This window comes from Ochlerotatus camptorhynchus, unplaced genomic scaffold (assembly GCF_037179485.1).
Source record: "Ochlerotatus camptorhynchus isolate MF236.1 unplaced genomic scaffold, CSIRO-AGI_Acam_v1.1 ptg000062l, whole genome shotgun sequence".
Taxonomy (NCBI): Eukaryota; Metazoa; Arthropoda; class Insecta; order Diptera; family Culicidae; genus Ochlerotatus; species Ochlerotatus camptorhynchus.
Genome location: NW_027040552.1, coordinates 2,754,522 through 2,775,203, shown reverse-complemented (window position 1 = coordinate 2,775,203; position 20,682 = coordinate 2,754,522).

Genomic DNA, 20,682 nt, shown 5'->3' with positions numbered 1-20,682 from the left:
GAAGAAAATTTTTTTCTATCTCTTAACGCTCTCATTTAAGAGTAATTTTTTCGGAGTTGACTTAGGGTGTTCCTGGAAAAATTAGTTTTTTAGCACTAACTTTTTTTATTTGAAATTTCTCATGAAAGTCATCTTCTAGAGACTTTTTAAACTCTTTAAGACGAATGTTTTATAGCTGGATTTGTTGCCTGTATCTCTTCTAGTAAAAAAAATATACCCAAATATATTAAAAAATATGAATAAATTTAAATTGATTTTATACGAGTTTAAAAAATAACATACCTCAATTTTTCTTCATATTATTGAGAATAACATACGCCCTTTCATGAGGGCGACCCCGACGTAGTGGTTAACATCCACGCCAAAGTCACGAGTTCTAATCTCACCCCCGGACAAGTCACGAATGACCCAAGAGTGTTAAAGTGACTATAAAAAAAAATACGCCCTTTCAAAGGCCGTAAATCACTTTTTTTTTGTTTGCCCCAACCAGAGATATTAACATTTAAAAAGTGCATATTTTTACTATAGCAATAACTCTTGATCGGCGAAAGATATTGACAAGCTTTGTGCAGCAAAAATTTTCGCCTTCTTAAGATCTAAAAGTTATCTGAAACTCCTTTGCTGAGAAATTCGAAATAAGAAAAATAGAGCAAAAAACCTGTTTTTTTTAAGAGCCACCCTAACTCAATTCAAGAAAATAGCTTTAAATCGGCCAATTTAAGAGATACAAAAAAGTTCTCTTCAACAAAGTTGCTTGAAATTAGCTCAGCTATAACTTTGCCGAAAAATGTATACCTTAATTTATTCAAACAAAAAAGTTAGATTTTTGATTTTAATGATAATAGGAACCACCCTAGAATTCATTGTCATAAAAATGAGGGCCTAACTATAAGGAACAACTTTGTAGAAAAGACTTTTAGTCTAAAGTTTCAATTTCAGACTCAAAACATATCATTCCACCTAAATCTGCATTCCTTAAATTGACTGATTTAGAGCTATTTTCTTGAACTGAGTTATGGTGATTCTAGAAAAACAGTTGTTTTGCTCGAGTTTTCTTATTTAAAATTTCTCAGGTGCCTTCAATTAACTTTTAGATCTTTAAAAGGCGCACATTTTTGTTGCACAAAGCTTGTCAATATCTTTCGTCGATCAAGAGTTATTGACGTTTTTCTACTAAAAATATGCCCTTTTCAAACGTTAATATCTCTGGTTGGGGCAAACAAAAACAAAAGTTTTTTTTACGGCACAATAGAAGAGGCGATAGTTTGAGCGAAGCAGATCAGATATATTCTCGTAAAAGCCTAATTTTAAACTCGAAACTGGGTGTCGAACTCGCCGGCAGTCCTCTCGGCTCTGGGAGAACACAGCACTTCGGGACCGGTGGTTTTCAATCAGGACAAACAATCGGGTGAGTGCGTTCTTGGAGTATTCTGGGACCTGGGTTTGGACATTTTAGCGTTTTCTGTTACGCACCGTGCGGAGATTAATAACTAGCTGTACGAAGGTAAGCGACCCACGAAGCGCTTGTTGTCGCCATTCACGATTCATGGAAAGGTTATCATCCAGCATCTGGCGAAGTGACTGCGAATGGGACCAAAAAATCGATAAGCACAGTAGGTGCTTGTGGAAACAATGGACCGAGCTGCTATCCGAAGTAGAGGCCTTACGAATTCCCCGATGCTACCAGGCGGACGCTGTGTCTTTATCAGTTCGTAGGAGTCATGAAATAGATGGGAAATTTAAAATGTTAGTGAAAGTCATGTTCGAGCACAAAAGTCCTGTTTTTAACTAATTGGAGTCGGGAATACACCCAATTACGCCGTATTCGTTAAAAGTAATTAATAAAAAAAAAAGATAAATTAGGATTGCACAACAAATTAGGTCGACTCCAAGTTAAGATTAGTTCACTCACATTCAGTGTTGGAAAAAAATATCAAAACATCAAATCTCACCAATGCCCAAGATCAGACTTGATTTTCGTAGACAAAAATCAACAAACAAACATCTGTAATATCGCAGCTCGGAAAATCAAGCTATCCAAACTCACCAACTGCAAATCACACCAAACTGTGGTGAGATTGAGTTTAATGATTTTTGCTTTACACCCGAAAGCAACCGAAACTTTTATAACGGCTTGCAGCAGTCCCTTCGTGTCTGCCATATGTGAAGATTAAAAAGAGATGGCAAACTATGCTCATAGACTTAGTAAAATTTTACGAGATTTCACAGCAATTTGTTTTGTAATAAGAGCTACATCCCGATGTACACTACCCGTCATAAGTGACGACTCGCGTGGAAAAGTATTGCAACACTCATTTGAATATTACATCACCTGAAAAAGTTTAGCATCACCCAAGAAAAGTTAATATTTTCACTAAAATTTGAACAAATTCACTGTATCACTGTTAAATTATTGTGGTAAACATTCAGAAAGCTCTTAATTAGACAAGGAAAGTTTTGCAGAAAGTGATGGCTCACGGTAGAGAAGTTAGATATCACTATAGATAGTACTGTACTGAATCATTTCGAGCTAGAAATCATTTTAAATTTATTGATCCTTAGTAGATAAGTATGAAATCACTATGAAAAATAGTAAATCTTTAAATATATTTTACCCACCATAAGAATAATATCGCTCCACGGAGAATCAGACCTGAAAAGTTTAGAATCTCGTGAAGTCGTTGCGATTCTATACACAAAAGTTTGGTATGATGTGAATTTGAAGTGAATCAGAACTGAAAAGTTTGAAATCACTTGAATTTGATGTGAATCAGACCTGAAAAATTTAGAATCACATGAATTTGATGTGAATCAGACCTGAAAAGTTCGGAATTACTTAAATTGGTTGTGAATCAGACCTGAAAAGTTTGAAATCACTTGAATTGGATGTGAATCAGACCTGAAAAGTTCGGAATTACTTAAATTGGTTGTGAATCAGACCTGAAAAGTTTGGAATTACTTAAATCGATGTGTATAAGAGCCCAATTTCCCAATTTCCCAATTTCCCAATTTCCCAATTTCATTTCTATGCACTGGATCAGTTGAGCAAATTTTAAATTCAATTTGTTGTGTACAGAATCACTTCAGGAATGTATGAAATTTGATGATGAAATATTTGAAAAACACTGAATGACTCGGGAGAAATAAAGAATCACGGTGAAACATATTGATTTTAAAACCAATATGTAAAATGGAGATTTCTTTGGGAAAAACTGATTTGGAAGTGAATAAGCGAAATAAAAAGAAAACTCTTCAGGATACTTTGAAATCACTTTTAGAAGTCTTGAAACCACTTCACTTCAGAAAATTAGGAAATACCGAAATGCTAAATAATTCTAAAAAAGTTAAAAATTATTTCGGATTCAATCAGAAAACAAGTTTCTTGTACAGCTTAAATTTACTCTAGGATCGTTTAAACCATTTTTATTTGAACCAATCAGATTTTAGATTCCTCAAAATATGCTCCATTCACATTTATCACCGCCTTGCACACCCTGGGCATCCGCTCGATCAATTTTCTTATAGCATCATCATCTATTTGTTGCCAACACCGCTGTAGGCATTCCCAAAGATGTTCATGATTTTGTGGTCTAATTTTTCGAGTGGCCCGATCCAGCTCATCCCAGAGCAACTCGATGGGATTTAGATCAAACCATATTGACCAATTCTCCTTTTTGTTCCTCTTTGTTTACAAATCCCCGACAGAGCTTTGACGAGTGTTTGGGGTCATTATCTTGTTGAAGGATAAAGCCCCGTCCAACAAGCCGTTTTCCGCTTGGAATTGCATTTTGCTGCAGTATGTTGAGGTATCCTTCTTTATTGAGAATTCCGCTGATTCGAATTAAATCCCCAACACCGCTTCTTGCAAATGAACCCCAAACTAACACCGATCCTCCTTCGTGTTTTACGGTAGGTACTATGCAACTAGGGTTCATTCTTTCATCGACAAGACGGTGAACAAACACTCGCTGTTTATTGTCGAATAGGTCGAATTTGGACTCGTCTGTAAATAGTACTCTCGCCCACTGGTTTGTATCCCAGCTCTCGTGATCTTTGGCCCATTGCAGTCTTTTCATAATGTTGACTTCTCTAAGCAGAGGTTTTTTAGCAGCAATACGGCCTTTCAACCCTACTTCAAGGAGTCGTCGTCGCACTGTCGGAACGGATAGTGGTGTGCTTCTCATACTATTCAACTCTTCACGGATATCGGGGCTGTCCGTGTTCTTTCTCGTTTACTGAGAATGGTGACATATTTGTCCTCTCTTCTGGTTGTAATGCGTGACCTTCCACATCGCTTTCGGTTCTCATGTGAACGTGTGTCTTTGAAACGTTTCACACATCTTACTACCGTGCTTTGACTCACGCACAGTCTCTTAGCAACAAGCCGTGTCGAAAGTCCTTCATTATATAGGGCCATGCACGCTGCACGCTGTTCAAAGCTTGACTCCTTTCGCCTTGAGCCGAACGAACTTCGAGTCATCGAAGAGGTGCGTTTTAATGGATTTGATCCAGTTCCTTGTTTCCGAGGTCTACCGAGGTGAACTGTTGATGATTTTTCAACATCGCTGCGAATGATTCTAGATGCTGTTGATGCATTAATCATCGTCACAGCAGCGATTCGGCGCATGGATTGACCCATTGCAGCCATCTGCAATATCTGCGCTCGCTTATGATTGTCTACCCTCTTCCATGTTGCTGTCCTCATCCGGGAAGGAGTTATTACTGCATTCCCAAGCTTCTGGATTGTTCTTATTTTTGCAGTAAAGGGTGATACGGTCAAAATTTGGTCAAGGGAAAACGCGTGTAAATCGGTGAAATCGTTTATTTAAAAAATCAAATTAAATTTCTTTTTCAAGTTCAATTAGTATAAAATTCAGGAAAAATATTCAGTTAGGCTTCCGCTTTTCCAAATCCGAATTGCCGGGCCTTACGCTTGACCCCTGCCATCAGATTTTGTACAGCCACCTTGTCCACCTTCTTCGCCGCAGAAAGCCTTGAACTGCTGCTCGCCCTTAGTAGTTTTTTTGGTCTTCTTTAGGTTCCGCTTGACAATAGCCCAGTATTCCTCAATTGGGCGGAGCTCTGGCGTGTTGGGAGGATTCTTGTCCTGGGGAACCACCTGCACGTTGTTGGCGGCGTACCACTCCATGGCCTTTTTACCGTAATGGCAAGATGCCAAATCCGGCCAAAACAGTACGGAACAACCGTGTTTCTTCAGGAAAGGCAGCAGACGTTTATTCAAACACTCTTTCACGTAGATTTCTTGGTTGACAGTCCCGGAAGCTATGAAAATGCTGCTTTTCAAGCCACAGGTACAGATGGCTTGCCAAACCAGATATTTCTTTGCGAACTTTGACAGTTTCATGTGCTTGAAAACATCTGCTACCTTTCCCCTTCCTTTTGCCGTATAAAACTCCTGTCCCGGAAGCTGCTTGTAGTCGGCTTTGACGTAGGTTTCGTCGTCCATTACCACGCAGTCAAACTTCGTCAGCATCGTCGTGTACAGCCTCCGGGATCGCGCTTTGGCCGTCGTATTTTGTTTATCATCGCGATTTGGAGTCACTACCTTCTTGTAAGTCGATAGTCCGGCTCGTTTTTTGGCTCGATGCACGGTTGTAGACGATACACCCAGCTTATTTGCGGCATCTCGGAGAGAGAGGTTAGGGTTTCGCTTGAAACTACCGGCAACTCTCTTTGTCGTCTCAGCGGCTTCCGGTTTTCGATTTCCCCCCGATCCAGACTTCCTGGCTGTCGACAAACGTTCCCCAAACACTTTAATTACATTTGTAACGGTTGATTTGGCAACTTTTAGCGATTTTGCCAACTTTGCGTGCGAGTAGCTCGGATTTTCGCGATGCGCGAGCAAAATTTTGATACGCTGCTCTTCTTGCTTGGACGGCATTTTGACAACTGAAGAGTGAATTCAAAAATCAAAATAGGAGCAACATTCTACACACACACACCTTCAAAATGAGGGGTGTTCAGGTTTTTTAAATGCAAAATTGAAAGAAATACGTCAAGTTGATATTGACCAAATTTTGACCGTATCACCCTTTACGTCTTTGCCGGTTCAAACTATGGAAAGTAACAATATGCATATTTGGAAATAAAACAGAAGCAAAAACCCTACTTCGAAGAATGTTTTTACCTATTGTACGGGCGATTGAAAACTGATTCCGTTTCCTTAAATAGTTTAATAATTCGGAAAACGCTGCATTGAGTAAGGTTTAGCTGTGCCGCTCTCTTTCTAGTCGATAATCCAGCCTTGTGCAACGTTACGACACCTGAACGTTTCTCCGTAGGAATCCTTCTCCACTTTTGTATTGATTTACGGTTCTTCAAAATAGGACGTTTTTGCATTTTACGTACATGTTGTCGGCCAACGGAACCAACAGGCCTTCCCGAACGACCTCTGCTGGAGTGGTTTCCTGTTTGCTTGTGACGTTGAATTGCCCGCACTACAGTCGGCTGACTGACGTTCATAGTACGCGAGATGTGGCGTGTTGAAAACCCTTTAAAATGTAACGCAACAATATTGGAACGAGTCATGAGTCCTGTATCAGCTCTCGCACCCATGATGAAGCCTGTTAAGCAGAAACTAATATTCGATAAAGCCGATGTTCATTGTATGAGTGGTACTAATTTTTCAACAGGAGTTTTTACACACCCTGAATATAAAACCATGAATGACAAAAGAATGATTCATGGAGCTTTCTGCCTCACAGAAATTTTTAAAACTAATGCTACAACAGGCAAGCAAAAGATAAACAAAAGTAGATTCAATCAAAGTGGAAACACTTTTGAACGAACGGATGTGTGATCTCAAACTGTTTTAATTTTTAAGAATATTAATTTATTTGCATCTGATATGTTAGAACTCACTTCAGAAAATGGCGAAGTGTTAAGCGTGATTGCCTCTCACCCCCGCAGGCTTAGGTTCAATCCTAGTCAGCAACGCCGGTATATTCTGAAGCATAGCATCTCTGATCTGCCTTCCTTTGAAAGGAAAGTAAGCTCGTTGGTCCCCGGTCCTTGAGTAGATGGGTCCAGTTGCGGGAGCCGTCTCCCTGATGTTGGTAGCGCTGGTGCTCAGCATGGAAAACAAATCAAGGAAAAACCACTTCAGAATTATCAGGAAAATTTGAGAAATGTGCAGACACCGAAAGAAAATAATTTACAATGTAAACAGTCGAAATTCAAGTGATACTTTACTTTTTTGTACTGATTTACATCGATTTCACGCGATTCAATGCTTTCCACTCTGATTCACATCACATCCAAGTGATTCCAAACTTTTCAGCTCTGATTCACATCAAATTCAAGTGATTCCAAATTGTTCAGGTCTGATTCACTTCAAATTCAAATCATACCAAACTTTTGTGTATATAATCGGAACGACTTCAAGAGATTCAGGTCTGATTCTCAGTGGAGCGATATTATGCTTAGGGCGGGTAAGATATATTTAATCATTTACTATTTTTCAGTGATTTCAAACTTATCTACTAAGGATCAATAAATTTGAAATGATTTCTAGCTCGAAATAATTCAGTACTATCCATAGTGATATCTAACTTTTTTGTTCAAATTTTAGTGAAAATATAAACTTTTCTTGGGTGATGCTAAACTTTTTTGGAGGTGATGCAATATTCAAACGAGTGTTGCAATACTTTTCCACGCGAGTCATCACTTATGACGGGTAGTGTACATATGAAATTAATACACGGAAAAAAGCTTTCATGCAGTTTCTATTGGGAATGCACCAATGATATCTATCTGAATTTCACATAACATTCATGTGATCACATGAGTTCTATATGATAAATCACTTAAATTTTATTTGACATATAAGCTTCATTCGATTCTGTGGTGCAATTCCCAATTATGATATCACATGAAAGTTATGTGAAATTCTAATGAATATTTTCCATTGGATAGGGTAAATGTTGGCTTCGGCACCCATTGACTGTTTTCGGCAACCAAAATTTAAACGTTAATTTCACTATGTTTTCCCATCAACGCACTTCCCTGAATGTGTCCAAACGATTGTTTAGCCTTTCAGCTTCAATCTGATTATATTTGAACGATCGAGCAATCCAGTAATGCTACATTTTTCTTCAAATAAAGCATACGCACTACAAAATGAGGTTGATTTCGAATGGCCGATAATAGAACAGCTGGTTAACACGCAGTTCTAATGGGAAGGTTGCCGAAGAAAAAGAGACTGCCGACAATAGTCACACTCACCTGAGAAGTTTGGAGCGTTGTAAAAACGCTTTCAAAACGTTTTGAAAAATTCTGTCGATTGGAATGGATAGAGAAGCAAGCAGCAGATGAATGTAAACAAACAGACACATCATATATGTGCGTGACGCTGAGAAAATGCTAGTAGAAGTGCAGACGCTGCTTAGATTGACGAGAATACGTAAATTCCCCTATGTGATTTATTCTTTGATCGTATGCTTCTAGAATAGGTACATTTTTGTCATATTCGAAAAGACTTATGAGCCTCGGAAAATTTTAGTCAATCTACAAGTAAACTACGTTTTCTAGAGTCTGAGTAATTTAATCTTAAATTTGAGTCGATCTTATGTGCCATGTTGTGTGCAAATCCGTTAGTTACTTAGCACTGGTCCTTTTGCACGCCAGCAGCAGAGGAACGAGCACATCTTAGTGAGAGATTCAACTTTCCACCACCTAAATATGGAGAAATCAACAATCAAAAGGGTAATTTATAAGCTTATTAATACGATTCTAAACACTTCGAGCTCAAAAAGTGTTGATGAATCAGGATCACAACGGCGCCGGTGGTGTAGTGGTAAGCGTGATTACCTCTCACCCCAGCAGGCCTGGGTTCAATCCCAGTCGGCGCCGCCGGGATGTTCTGAGGCATAACATCTCTAATCACGCCTTCCTTCGGATGGGAAGTAAAGCCGTTGGTCCCCGGTTCATGAGTTGATGGGTCGATAGGTAGGATCCAGGTGTGGGAGCTGCCTTCCTGGCACGTCGGTAGCATTGGTGCTCAGCACGGAAAACAAGATCGACGGAAAAAACAAACCAAAGGAATCAGGATCAGGGTAAGTGCTTAGATTTGTCATTGTCATTGACAGACCTTCGCGCGATATTGACAAAATTGTTCATCACATAGTCACTAACAAACTTTATTCTCAAAAAAACCTTCGGCAAAATATCATTCATTTTTCGTCAATGACAAAGATTAATTTCGTGCATTCTGTGTCACATTATTGTTCTCCAAGTAGTTCAGGACGTAGATGCTTGTTTCATTTAAAGGCTCCATGTAATTGTGTTGTTCAAGTCGTTACAAATTTAGATCATAAACAAATCTTCACATGTTCGTTACTGCCAGCATTGTCATTTACAATTGACATGGTTTGCCTTGACTGTGACTGTTAGCTCAAATTAGTGACCAAAGCAAAATTGTCAATACCACCGTGTATTGTCGAGATTCTGCAGCACTGATCAGGGTTGCTGAAACGATTAAGATAGGAAGGAATATCGCTAACACTAACACTGTGGTAACGATTTTATAAATACTGTTTTAAAATAAGATATATCAACCAACATGTTCATTACGTTTGGCAAAATGATTAGACACCTTGGGGAGAAAAAATTGGCTAAATTTAAAACAATTTGCTGATACCAACCTTTCTGCCTTTCTCGTACACCGAGTTTTACCGAGAGGCTTGATATCACTTGAAAAACACAATTTCGTTCCAAGACGAATGACATATAACAATAGACTCTCCTCAACGGGATCGGAAAATGTTTCTGTATGTGTGTATGTATATATGTTTTTTTATAGTTAGGTTTAGGAAAGCTTCAAGAAGCCTGGCCTGGTGTGAAGTTGGTACGGTGTGGTATCCACTAGTTGCCTAGTGCAGCTCCATTAAAACCCATTCCTTACTCTCTCCTCTACCTGGATCCCCCAGGACCACTGTGGACGACGACATTCTCCACGCTAAGGACGGGCATCTCCCTTCGCACTACCTCGAACCTTGGACAGTCGAAGACCACATGCTCCGGCGTTTCATCGATGTTGCGCCACACTCCGGACAGAGGGGTGACGCTGCGTGTCCGAACCGATGCAGGTATTTCCTGAAGCAGCCGTAGCCAGACAGGAACTGTGTTAGGTGGAAGTTAATTTCTCCGTGTTTTCTGTTCACCCAGGTCGAAAGAATTGGTATTAGTCTATGTGTCCATCTACCGTTCTCCGTCGTGTTCCCCTCCTGTTGCCACTTAGCCTATGACTCCACTCTTACAACTTACCGTACTCTTCCGGCTTCTCTCCGCCTGTAGCACTCGTTGTCCTCTGCCAGGGTGATGCCGATAGGGATCATACCGGCGATAACGCAGACTGCTTCCGACGAGATGGTTCTGTACGCACTCACGACTCGCATGGCCATGAGCCGGAACGTACTGCTCAGTTTTCTTTGGTTCTGCTTCGTTTCCAGGACTGGAACCCAGGCTGGACCTTGTAACCGTTAAGTTACAATGTCCTAGGTTTTAATTTGTGCATGTTGTTTTAGGAAACTGTAGTGTTTGTTTAGTGTCAGTGTTGGGTTAGTAGGATTCGTAGGATTGTATGTAAAATTGCTGTTATTGAAAAATGTATAAATTTGTCTTAGTAGGTAGTTTGAAAATGATATTTGTTTATAAGCTTAATTGGATGTGACAGGATCGAAAGGGTGTTATAATCAACTGTGGTAGAAAAACTCAATAGGCGAAGGAGATGATATGGATGGGTGGTGATAAGCTACAAGGAAGGAAAAAGGAGGAAATAATAAGGAACGAATTGAAAACTGGATGGGAAAAGGAGGGCTTTTGATAGCTGGGATGGTCAACCATTGGCCAGAAGTAAACCTGCGTTTGTGCCTAGAAGACGTGAGTGGAGTGCAAAAGTGAGCCAAAGTGCAGAGAACGACCTTTTTATGTTCCTGGTATTCATTCAGGACCTTTTTTTTGGTATTCCACGGGTATCCTCACGATCGGCACTTTTCGACCAAGTCAGTCTCGACTGTCTTGGTCTAAATGTCAAGGACCTTCAACTCTTCGGCTTAATAATTACCCGAAAGGAGAACATCCTCGGACTCAGTAGTCCTAATTGTTAAGGAGGAAGACCCTTCTCGGCTCGACCAAGGTGGCCTTGTCACGGTCAGCTGATGTTCGCCAACGAAGGGAGGCGCCGTTGACACCGAAAAGGCTTCTTCAGTAGCTGCACAGGGATTGCTATATTCCCTGGTTGCGAACCGCCATCGCAACGCGCAAACCCAAGCTTCAAACCCGCCATTGTAGTGACCACAGCTCCAGTCACCCGGCGCCATCTTCCAGACCAGTTATAGACACCGATCCGCCATTGTCGACGGAGTGATTAAGCCACGGACCGCCATCGCGGTCAAACAACACCTGCTCAATATAATCACCACCAGCAAGCGCTCGCCATCGTCCAGCAAACACCACCGGTACGTACTAAGGAAGCAGAAACCCATAGAACACACCCCATAATAGCCCAATAAAACCATCCACAGCATAGTTCCATTTTAATAAACTTTTTCCACCCACACTTTAGCTTCCAATTAATTTCACTATCACTTAAGAAATCCCACAGTTTCTGCACAGTTTGTTCCGCGTACCCCTCCGAATTACCAAGTAGCATGCCGGCCCTGTGACACAGTTCAGGGGTCTCATGCTACTGAGCTAGATATCCGGGAATCTTGGTTGAGCCTCATAGGGTGAGTCTCATCTAGTCTCAACCTCTATATCTCAGTATCGAAGACGACACACTGGCCAGAATACGTCTCTTGCTACTGCTGGGACCAGCGTTGTTCTGAATGATTATAGCAGTTATTTTAACACACGCTTTGAGGCTATGGCGTGCTCCCCGACCGTGATTTCTGCACGCTGTACCGCTTTACAGTTACTGACCAATATCACTTCCGTTTTGTGGTGGGTTATCTGCAGCTTCGCTTCTTGCATCCAGTTACCAATCATGTTGATCGCTTCGGTTAACAACACTTCCACCTCTTCCAGCGTCTCGCCTGTTACCGTCAACACGATGTCTCCCGCAAAGCCATCGATCTCAACACCTTTGGGCAGCTTCAGCGTTAGCACGCCATTGTACATCCCGTTCCAGAGCGTTGGACCAAGGATGGAGCCTTGTTGAACTCCCGATGTGATTCTAATTTCTAATGCGTGTTGTAAAATGCATCGCACTTGTAATTTGAATAAAGATGTAAAACAGTGTAACAAAATAAATTTTAAAATTTACACTTGATTACAAAAGTCTGTAAATATCTGTGAAAAGAACTAAAAAGTCTGCAAATGTCTGTAACGAAAAAAATATCTGTGAAAAAATAAAAGTCTGTAAATTCACAGACATGTCTGTAAATCTGGCATCTCTGCCTCCTATAACCACCTCTATAGAGTTTAGATTTGAACGAAATATCAATATTCTGGGTGTTAAGTTTCCATGGTTTTTCTCAATATTTTAGAACTTGCTATATATTCAAATCCTAAAAATGTATTCCAATAATGACTTTTGGGTGACTTAATCCCTTACTTACCTCTCATGCTCACGGACGAACATTTTTAGCCTAAGTAGGGGAAATAGATGTAATGTCGGCCGGGGAAGCTCACCGCTCCGAAAAAAATAATTACGTTTTGATTTTTCTAAAAATATTGGAAAAAGATATCAAAATTTTATGAAAATCACATATTTTTTAATTTTTCAAAGTAAATTCACGTTCAAAAACATATTTTATAAGTCATTATGGCATAAAGTTGGACTCAAAAAACCACAAAACATCGACTGTTCGGTTTTGCTGAGAGTCCAATTTTTTTTTTCATGATGAGATAGAAAAAAAATTTTACATGTAATTTTTGACAAAAATCTAAGGAACAAACCGATTTTCTTTGATTTTATGATATTTTTTCCCAATATTTTTAAAGAAATAAAAATGTACCGAAAATATTTTTTTTATTTTCGGGCCGGTAAGCTTCCGCAATGCCCCTAATTTGGGACCATACATAAATTCAGGGGTCACATTACGAATCTCGAAACGAGAGACTTTTTGTACGAACGCTTGTATGAAAAAGTTTTTCGTTTCGAGGTGCGCAATGTGGCCCTAGCAATCGACTAAATTTTCAATAGCGACCAAAAATATACATTAGTACCGTATTTTTTTAACATAAGCAGTTCTTTCATGCTAGCTATATTGTTGCAATGGTGTTTGATTTTGCAAATTCGAACCATTTAGATGCCGTATGATGGAATGAGGTTATCTGGAAGAGGATTAGCACTTATAGTTGTTTTTTATTAGGATGGTTCGCCTTCCGAATCGGTGAAGGAAAATTGTCTGACGCATACTCGGTACATGTTAAGAAAGCCGTCAATTAGCAACTGTGAATGTGCTCTAAGAACATTCAATTGAAGGCAGGCAAAGTGCCAGTTGCGACGTAACTCCCAAAAAAGAAGAAGATCTGTACTTTATTCGATAAAATGATTAGGTAGTTAAAATGTACAAGAACCAGAATCCTTTCGGTTGGTGGAGTCATTAAAAGCGAACATCACCGCTCGGTTGGCGATTGATCGCACTAATCGTACGATTCCTACTCAGCTCAAAAACTTCTCAGCCTCAAATGTCTAGCACTTTTCGCTTCATAAAACCGATGGTCATCTCCTTTCCATTTCCTTTGTGTAGTGTTACACACATTTAGAGCAAGTCTCATGCACTTATTCCCCGCATCTCAGCATCATTACAGCGCAAAGCGACGCACAAAGACGCAAAGACAACGACCAAGGCGAGCTCGTCTTTCCATTCATCCCATATTCCTTGCCTTAGAGAAACATCAGCAGCAGCATCATATATTTTCTCCATCTCCAGTGCGTTGAATAATTTTCCCTTTTTGCCGAACGGATGCTTCACCTTTCGCGCACAAAATTCTCCCTCCCGTCGTCGGAGCCCCCCGCCGCCACACCTCGTGCCGGTGTAATATTGCAGCCAAAAGTAAGACATTTCATTTTATCATCCTTTTCCCCCAAGTTGCTTCGAAAAACTGCTTCTTACATGTGCAGAAAAATGGGGAGGAAAACGGTGGAAAACAACACTGCGAAGAAGTCGAATTTTGATTTACTCCGGTGCTGCTTTTTGCTGGGCTCTCTTTATGGTTCTAAAATTTTAGATTTTTGCTTCGCTTCCTCTCGGCTGATTTCTGTTGGTCTTTTTGCCAAGTAAGTACCTTCACTTTCTGCTGCCCAACTGACCACACAACGTCCGTCCATCCGTCGCGTCGTGTCATCACTTCCCATTGCCGTGTGTGCGTGCGGGCAGTTTTCGAGATGGACAAAAGGAGTCTTCGGAACATTCAGTTTTTCGGCTGCGCTCCGGAGTTCATGAACAACTGAAAGAGATTTGCCTCTTTTTTTTTTTTTTTGCTTCATTCTGCGCTTCAAATTGGGTTGTGCTCTGGGCGATCGGGGGTGGTCTGAAGGATGTGCTCGTGGTGAGATGAGGTGGCCAGGGGGTACATGTCTTGGAAAACGACATGTGCATTGCGTTAGAGAGATGCAAGATGGAGTACCTTGATTGGTTGGCTTCTGCTGATGTTCGGGGAAATGGATTGTTTTTTTTTTTTTTGGCAGTATGTTCTGGTTTAGAGAATGATCGGACAATGTGGTGTTAAGGAATATAATACATATTGAACACTTTTTTTTACAGTACTAACCATCTAACAGTATTGATCAAATGTACGAAAACTTATTCATTTGGAGGCAAGCTTATACAGTTTCTTTTTCACAAAACGTTAAGCTACTCATCGTTGATCAGTTATTGCTATGAATGAAAGTTATTAATTGGAATGTAAGTGGAATATAGTGTATTCCCGATTTTGTAAGCCTGCAGTTTTCACTAAATTGGTTAATTTTTAAACATGAGTAATTCCCATCTTAGATTTAAAGGACCGGGCAATTAGTTATTAATTGATTTCGAAGCCGATAACTTTCTGTTTAGATTAATCAACTGCTTTCAGGGCAAAACTGCATCTTGCACTTATGACATAGTAGCTTGGATTGTTTGCCCTAATCTTCGCGCTAAGCACACCAGGTCTAGGAATGCAATCTAGTGGAACGAAATGAATGTATGTATGTATGTATGTATATACAATCCAACTTCCACTGTCCGGCAGTGTTTTTATGGAAGAAAAATGTTTGCAATATAATCTATTATTATTATACTGACCTCATTGCAAACAATTTTAGCCCGGAAGTTGAAAGGCGATAGCTCTGTTGAGATTCAGTAACCTATTTCAGAATGCCTGGTCACTCACGTCCATTCCGAGGTTACTTTCACTTACAACAAGCCCCGCATACACGTAGTACCGATATAAAATGTATATTGGTACTGCGTGTACACTTCCATCATCAAAGCAATTCCTGCTTTGTAGATGGCACGTATTTAGTAGGATGCATTTCATATTTTTATATCTAGTTGTAATCAGTTAGATCTCACCGCTTATGTATTGTGTCCTCGACGTGGAAGGATCGTAGTCTAATCTGCAAAATCATCTTTCCCGGTTATTGTCCAGGGGGCAGAACGCCAATACCAAATACGTAAAAAGACACGGCAAACGTTGCTTCCGGGAGTGGAGGCGTAGCTACACACTAGCACGACGCTACAGCAACACAACTATTAAAAAAAAACCTAACCCGGGAATTTTCACAATAATTTACAATATTAAAACACCGATAAATTAATCATGATGAATCTATATTCACATGATAATAATGAAAACGAATTACTTTTTTCCTTGGTACAAGCCAAACAGCACGCGGAAAACACGGAATTTGTGACAGCGAAATTAAAACCGACCGTTTGCGGGCAGAGCCTACTGCGCACTCCCAATCTAGTGGAACGAAATGAATTACTCCAAAACGAGTCGTTTTAGTGATTGTGTATCTTGGACAATGTTGTTTTTGGAATGAAAAAGCGCCGTCTTGTGGTACAAAACATAATTGTACTAAACTTCTGTTCAAAATGAAACTTTTTATTAATTAAATTTGAAAGTTGGTGTAATTGACAATGTTCTTTATTAGTAAAAAGTGTAATACTCTTAACTAAATGTCAAAATCGCAGCGGGCTTGGTGTGAAGATATTGATTTTTTAGGTTAAACGGTAAAAAAATCGGTTATTTACACTGAAATACATATTTTTATCATGAAAAGTAGTAGTTTTTAAGTGTTTTGAAAACGTAAAGCACATAACATATGTGGAACTCCATGCAAAATAACTCACTAAAAGATGACCCCTTTTTGTGTTGCCTCAGTGGTATAATGTACAGGGGTTACTCAAAATAACTAGGATAGGCAAATTTTTGGTCAACTTTGGAGTGTTGTAGCTTCGTCAAATATGATCCGATTTTAAATCTTCCAAGAGCATTTGACTGGAAAACTAGTATTGTTCTACGGTGTAGCCACGAAAATAATCCTGGTCACTGGATACCGGAGATCTTCCGGGTTTTCGGAGGGCTTGTCTAACTTGCTAAATTTTTAGTGAAATTTTATATATGATGCTGGTTAAATGTATATATTTTTAGTAAATACAACGAAAGAAAAACCATTTTTTAAGCGAATCATATGCCAAGAACTAAAATCGGCCTATAATCAACCGAGATATGGCCATTTCCCTGGAATCGGTTCTGATGGAGGGTTCTGAATGCGAGCAGATCATTTAATCACTCAAAACATGCCGTGCGACAGCTCTTTCTTCATGGTTTTTCGTCAATAGACTTTCGATAAACTTTAAATGCATCATTGACCATATTGGCCACTCTCAGAACATCTAGTATGCCCCCGGGGGAACCTGGAGCAGGGGACGATTGCATTTTTACACCAAAACATGCCGTGCGACAGCTCTTTCTTCATAGATTTTCATGAATATTATTTCTATAGACTTAAAGTGAATCATTGACCACATTCGCCGCTCTCGGAACCACTGGGGTCAATGATTCACTTTATGTCTATAGGAAGCATATTCATGAAAATCCATGAAGACAGAGCTGTCGCACGCCATGTTTTTGAGTTAAAACGCAATTGCCCCCTACTACAGGTTCCCCCGGGGGTATCCCGTGATTCTGAGAGCTGCCAAAGTGGCCGAAAAGGCAATTTGTAAATTTTCAAGGTAATGCGGCCATTCTTTTTTCAACTAGCTCTACAGGGGGCTTATCAAAGAATTGTTTAGCTATTATTTTCAAGTCGTTCAGAAGCGAATCAAGACATTATTAACCAGTAATTTTGCCTACAAATGTAACATTTCTTCGTCTCTTGACCTGGGTGAAGAACATTGGTTTTATTACGGAAATTAAGATAATTGACTGTTATTGAATGTAAACAATTCGATTTTTTAAATTGGTCGCACTTGAGAAACATATGGATGGTTGAATCTTTGTATATTACAAGTATTGAAGCGCTCGATTTGATTGATCATTATGATTGCAAAATTATTGTGAATGAAACGATGGTCACCTCAAAATACTGCATATTTTCCGCATAAACCGGATCACTTATTGCAAAATGTTGCTGCTTCTCTCTAGACTTGAAAATGTATGCAGTTAACTCCTAATTTGCGCGTTCGTATTTTTTCTTCTATAAATCCAAATGAAATCAAAAGCTGATGCAATTGGCTTCAAACAATTAGAAAAAGTTTATCAAAAAACAGCACGTACATTAGACTGATGCAAAATTTAAAATTTTATCTCCACAGTGCATAAACGGTTCCAAATTGGGTCCTGCTTAGCCTCCCTAAATTCGAACTACTTTAGTAAAAAACTGACTAGGCACAAACCATTTCAAGTTTAGATAAGAATTGCTATGGGAAAATTTATGTTTTTGTTCATATCTATCTAACAATTCACCACATCACTATGCTTTTAAAAATAGTAGCAGTACTGGGATTAACAGAGCTAACAACATACTTGGTTTCATAAAACGTTTCTGTTATAACTTTCACGATCCGTATACGATAAAAACATTGTACATTGCTTATGTAAGGTCGATATTAGAATATTGCAGCATAGGTAGTTTGGTCTCCTTTTTCAATCACACACGATGAAAGAATAGAGTCCGTTCAAAAACAGTTTCTATTGTATGCACTCCACAAGTTAGGTTGGACTGTATTTCCTCTGCCATCTTACACAGCTCAGTGCATGCTCATAAAAATCCAAACATTAAAAGAGCGTTGTGAATTTGCTATGATTTCATTCGTAAACGATATCGTATCACATCGCATTGATTCAATAGAACTATTGTCATCCTTAACTTTATATACACCATCTAGGCATTAACGAAATAGAAATATATTTGTTACAAATCGTCATCGTACGAATTATGCCAAATTTGAACCCCTGAACCAAATGATGGACACATATAATAAGCACTGCGATAGCATTGACGATAACATTGACAATGACAAAAACCCAAGGGGTTGGTCACTCTACACAGTGTGCCAATATCAAACTTGGGCACACCCGGGCGCAGTCATTGGCGCTGTTTGGCATCCATGGTTACAATTTTTATGATCTTTAAAGTTACTGGCAACACTGAATTTTACTGCGCCTGCGCACACTGAACTAAAACATCATCCTTTGATAGAATGATTATTGCTTCACCCAATCCCAATTACTATTATTAGATGATTTTGAGATGATTGTCATTCAGCTCATCATCTGTTAAAACCACACCAACTTGAATGTTTATCATCCTAATCTAGAATAATTTTAGTTCAATTTTTGAGAGCATAGCCGGACGTAAATCAAATGAAAATAATAAGTTAATTAAATACTTTTCTTATTTATATTGAGAGATAGTTGTAGCAATATTGTCTATTGAAAATAGGTAATATTTTAAGTATTACAATGCTTTATTTTTATATAATTATAAGTAGAGTCGATAAATACAGTCCGTACACCTATTTACCTCGAGCTAAGTGGTTCTTACGAAAGTCCCAACTGCTCCGAGAGCATCTCCCAACTGGAGTAAGCATTGGATGTGATTCCTGTTCGCGATCGGCTTCAATCCAGTTGCACCCTCCGCTCCGCTCCCGCAGGTCGTGGTCACCGTCGTTATCGTTGATCCTGATTACCGAACACTGATCCCGTCTGCAGTGCCTCTAGGAAACTGTCCATGACACGTTCCCGCGTCCGAACGGCATCGTTGTAGAGCAACTTTCGTTGTTACCGTTCCTGCATCTCCTGCTGGGAACGTTCTGCGGCCTCCAGTGTTCGGCGTCTTTACGAAAGCGGTTCAGAGAGCTTCTTTCTGTGTACAATTATGGTGCGAACAATCACCTGCACTTCACTGTGGTGTAATTATATTCGATTGAAACCATATTAATTAATTTAATATAAACCGAAGTATAAACTAATCTAAAACTTACCCATCGGTAAAGATAACAGCATACAAAAACTCAAAATTCAATTTGAAAAATTAAAGTTACGTGTTTTTCAACATGTCTGTCAGATACGTCGCTGTCGACTTTTTGCATTTTCAATCACATTTTTCAAACAGCAACACAGTTCATAATGAAAATTAATGATTTTCGTTATGGGCCTCCGATGATACATTTATCTCTCAGATTTAAAATTATGTTCGTTTGGTTTGGTACATTCCGAAAACAATATTTAAATCATACATGTTTCATCTTTATTATCATCTACTTTAAAAATGATTTTCTCTTTATGCTAGGCATCCTTTCACTTATTGCAGGTTTCATTCGAGAACAAGAAATTGGCATTTGTTAACACACCGTATGACGAATCATTCGATATATTGCAGTTCTTTTCTTACAGTGCAGTGTGCATGTGTCAAAATTTGTTGCCACAATACAATCCAATTTTTACAAACCACAACCATGAAGTGGTGATTCTCCAAAATCTAATTGAATTCCACAAAGTACAGTCAGCTCAAATCCTATTGCCTGTTCGAAGAAGTAGGTACATGAAAAAAATCAGGACAATCGCTTGCATAGCAACACCACTCAATCAATTTCAACATTACAGGCTCCAGCTCCGTTATTAAAGTCGTTACTCAGATTCCGGTGACCGAAGGAAAGCACAGAGAACAGACGTCCAAGCTCGGTCAGAAAATTGTGTAAAGTTAAGTGTAAACGTCACCATTACGTAGCGCTACTACCTCCTGATTTCTTCTATAAATTTATCACTTTCCACCAATTTGTCGCTCTAGTATCAATAAATTATCTGTTGAAAAATGCCACTTGTCACTACCAGCACTTAGTGTCTAGTGTAAATTTTGCAACGCCAACGCCATCATGTTGTCAAAGACGTTTTTTAAGTGGAGAAGTCGCCGTTAGTGGCGCTTAAGTCAAATAGGAATCTTTACACAAGTTTTTATGGTAATTTTGTTCGAGCCTCAACGTCTGTTCTCTGTGAGGAAAGTACGTCTCACGAGCGGTTCAGATCAACATTGAGCCGGGAAATATGGTTTCGGTCCAAGCGGAACCATTTGGACAGCTGTTCCGACCGAATAACTTCGTTTTCGGACAGTCCGGTGCTGGTAACAACTGGGTCAAACGACACTACATCAACGGTGCCGAACTGGTGGATTCTGTGCTGGATCTTGTCCGTAAGGAATACGAAGGTTGCCGGCAGGGTTTTCAG